This window comes from Anastrepha ludens, chromosome 4 (genome assembly GCF_028408465.1).
Source record: "Anastrepha ludens isolate Willacy chromosome 4, idAnaLude1.1, whole genome shotgun sequence".
In the NCBI taxonomy this organism is placed as follows: Eukaryota; Metazoa; Arthropoda; class Insecta; order Diptera; family Tephritidae; genus Anastrepha; species Anastrepha ludens.
Genome location: NC_071500.1, coordinates 112,356,660 through 112,360,654, shown reverse-complemented (window position 1 = coordinate 112,360,654; position 3,995 = coordinate 112,356,660). Strand labels below are relative to the sequence as shown.

At 33.3% G+C, this 3,995-nt stretch overlaps 2 non-coding genes across 2 annotated transcripts; both read left to right on the top strand.

The window, feature by feature from the left end:
• The first annotated feature begins 285 nt into the window (after positions 1-285).
• On the top strand, positions 286-357 carry Trnae-uuc (transfer RNA glutamic acid (anticodon UUC)). Its single transcript has one exon. It is a non-coding gene; the product is annotated as a tRNA-Glu (tRNA).
• Positions 358-1,517: 1,160 nt separating this feature from the next.
• Trnae-uuc (transfer RNA glutamic acid (anticodon UUC)) lies at positions 1,518-1,589 on the top strand. The gene has a single exon. It is a non-coding gene; the product is annotated as a tRNA-Glu (tRNA).
• The last annotated feature ends 2,406 nt before the right edge of the window (positions 1,590-3,995 follow it).

The window sequence follows — 3,995 nt, the reverse complement described above, 5'->3', positions numbered from 1 at the left end:
TTTATCTTTTTACGTTTGTGCATATCTATAGCTTAGCTCGAATTCGGACTTCTACCTTTATTTTTAAATGGGTAAACTTACTCATTAATATGTAACAAAAACCATATGCAACTCATAACAGTAAATTAAATATAAGTATGACACGCAAATTCGTGAGTTAATAAAGTGGTTCCACCTTTTTTATAAATACACAAAAATTGTAATAAAATAATTTTTATGGAAGTTACGCATTAATATCTAAAACACACTTCTTATCAGGGGAACATAGTTCGATTAGTTATCATATCCCATATGGTCTAGTGGCTAGGATATCTGGCTTTCACCCAGAAGGCCCGGGTTCGATTCCCGGTATGGGAAGTAATATTTTAAAACATATTCTTAGTTTGGACCTTTTTTTTTTGTGTGCAATATTTTCAATTCTAAGCGAATGAGTTCTCTTCAGCCATCGACATGAAACTAACTATCGGTTTTATTTAATGTAGCAAAATTGTAGAGGCTTTAAGTATGTACTTCAATGACAACTTAATGCTTATAATTTATATTTTCATTTCAAAACATAGCAGCTAATTTGGAAAACCGTGTCAAAAAGTCATTTCAGTTTGGCCAAATATTCCACCAATATTATTCAGTTTGGCGCATGAAGAAGAACTGGTGGTCCAGTATGCGTAAATTTAATAAACCATTAAAGCAATAAACAACTTTATTTAGACTTTGTAGATATGTATGCATATTTAAATATGTATGCCTGGTTTTCATTATGACATTTTTTATTGCAAAGACGGCGAATCCAGCTAACATGGATAATTTATGATAATTTCAATTTGTAGTGCGGGCAAAATGTGAAAAAAAAACGTACCATGTCAAATAATGCCGTCAAAAAATAGCACTATAAAAACCAGAAAAGCATCTTTATAATAAAACAATATTGACTTATTTAAAAAATGGCGTAGAAGAATGCCCCCTCAAAAAATTGGACTAATCTGAAAACGAAAAACAAAAAAGCTTATGAACTTTATGAGTGTAGCTTAAGCCGGAACTAGAATAATTAATTTATTTGGCAAGATAGAACATTTTGAATGATCATTACCCAAAAGCTTTTTTGTAAAAAAACCGAGTTTTAATCAAAAATGTTTTTTGATCGCGCCCATAGCCATTGATGCATTGAAAAAAATTTTAAAATTTCATCTGACTCGATTAAATAATTCTTTCCACACGCTATGCAGAAATAATTAGAATTGGGTATCTTCAATTGTATCTTCACGGTAAAGCGGCATCAACAGAAATTTGACTGATGTTTGAACCGAAAAAAAATCTTTTTTTTCATCGAACTGTTCAACTCGCTATCAGAAAATGTGACCCGCCTAGCTATCCTATGTAGTTCAAAGGCGTCAAATATAAATGCATCTGACATAAAAAATGATCTACATAAACTGCAATCACCATAGAAGGCGAGGTATAACAGAACAGTGACCGCCCGAGCCCACTAGTATTTACTCACGCCTACTATTGTCAGCGTATCCCATATGGTCTAGTGGCTAGGATATCTGGCTTTCACCCAGAAGGCCCGGGTTCGATTCCCGGTATGGGAAATTTTTTCCTTCACATTTTTAATTTCTAAAATTTTCGTATAATTATTTTTGGCTGTCAATTTAGTTGTGGTATTTTATATCTACTTTATAACAGAACTCTCTATATTTTCGCATATTAACATTAGTTCACTGGCTGCTGGCTACTGGCTGCTGGCTACTAAAAGGCAATACACAACAAAAATATTTTTACTCTCAACTTACAAGATAATTTTTATCCACACGAAGGATATCAATATTTGCAAGAGTTGATGTAAGTTTACAAGCGAAAAGTATTTAAAATAATCTAAGAATTACAAAGCGAGAAAATATTTCTGGAAATTTTTACTCCCGAATGTCCCAATGGCCTAGTGGCTAGGATATCGAACTTTCACCCAGAAGGCGCGGGATCGTTTCCCGGTGTGGCAAGTAACTCTAAACTTGACACTTTAATTATTATCCTTAAAATGAATTTTCTATTGATATTTTACAATATTCAAAAGTATGTTTTTCTCACTCTTAACTTACGCTTAAGATTTCTGTTAAGTTTCACACTTCCAATAAAAAAGTAAGGCTGAATTCTTAACTTATCAAAATAAGTTTCTTTCTCTGAGCTTATTGATGGTCACTCATTCCATACACACTTATGCAGCTGTTTGAAATTCCGATTTCTGGCAAACAAAAACAAAACAATTCCAATCAAAACAATAATTTGGGAATTGCTGTAATAAATTCTGTCAATAAAAAAAACCTTATTTCGGAAAACTAATATTTGACTTAGTAAATCTTATTAAATTCATGTTAAAAATTAAAAATTTATAATTCAAAATTTTCAGCATAAAATTCAAAATGCTGTATTACATCAAAATGAGCACAAATGTACATTTTTCATACATACCCGGATACATACCAAAATCACTACACACCCGGCAGGCAAATTTTAGGCTGGTGCTGCAAATTTCTGGTTCGTAATTTATACTACTTCGCCAATTACCAAGTAGTTGGTTTCTCATGTTGAGAGTCATGGCATCTGCTTTCGAAATGAGTATACGAGTATAAAATAAAACAAATGAGAATATAAATAAAAAACGCGGTACATATTGCGCTCGTGCGTGCATTAGAGCTTTGAATTAGATGAGTTGCTAATTTACAATGGGTAGAGAACAGGGGTGTTGCAGTTCGTTTGAGTACGAGAAATATTAGTTTTTGGATACCACTTCAATTTTATTAACATTTTAATTATGACATGTATAAAGAAAAGTTCATTCATATTAAAAAAATGGTTTTGCTTTCCTTAAAAGTCGTTAAGCCAACGCTGCCCACTCCTATCGAATATGACAACAGTAGTAATAAATTGCACTTTTGCCGCTCACAGCTGTATTTGTATGATTTTCCGAATCTAACCCTGGTTCATAATTATCGAAAAAGTGAGTTGAAACGAACTAGGCCCCAACTGTATCATTTGGTACTAGTCCCGAGCTATGGAAAAAGTAATGCAAGAGGTTGCAATGCAAATATATTTGCATAAAATTCCAAATTTAGCACTGGTTCATAATTATCGAAGAAGTGACTTAAAACGAACTAGTCTCCAACTACCTTATTTGGTACTAGTTGCAAACTAACCCAAAAGTAATGAAAGGGAATGCAATTAACACTATCCAACACATACTCAATAAAATTCGCCAGTTGCTCATATGGAGCAAGGAAGGACCACACCCTAGTTGTGATTTTGTGGTATTGGTAGATTTTCTTGCAGGGACTCTCTCTCACCTTTGCTGAGTGTGTAGGCTTGTAGTGTCTCAGCGTGTTTATTTAACATAAATTTAATGAAAACAGTAGCGAATGTTGCGCATACGACCCTGGTTGCTAGCGGCTAATAAAGCCAAGTAAATAAGTAGTTATAATAATAACAACAACAGCTGCGAAAAGGTTCAATAGTCTTCAATGCGTTTAAGCAAAGTTGAAGATGTAGCAGGAAATAAATACAACAGCAATGACCAGAAAATTAATGCAAAGCTTAAAAGTGGGCCAAAGAAAGTATACAAAACATACATATTTACATGGATGTGTGAGTTTTTTTATTTTTCGTATAGTATAGAAGAAGTGCGCAACACTAAACCAATACACAGCATACCGGCGGCTGGTTCGTGGTATATGAGCTCGATCCCCCATTTTCGCAAATGAAGACACAAATTTGCTAAAACTAAAAATTTTCTTATAGCATTAGCCCGTTGGCAAGCAATGGGTAAGAATTGAGTGGATAATCGTCTCATAAAACCGAAGGAGATATAAAATTGTAGATCGCCATATTTGCAGCAAACATTTTCATATTTTGAATTTATTTTTGTTTTTTTCCAAGTGTACCTGCAAATGTACATATGCACATTCAAACATACAAATAAATGTTTACTCTTAGAGTATAAGCACACA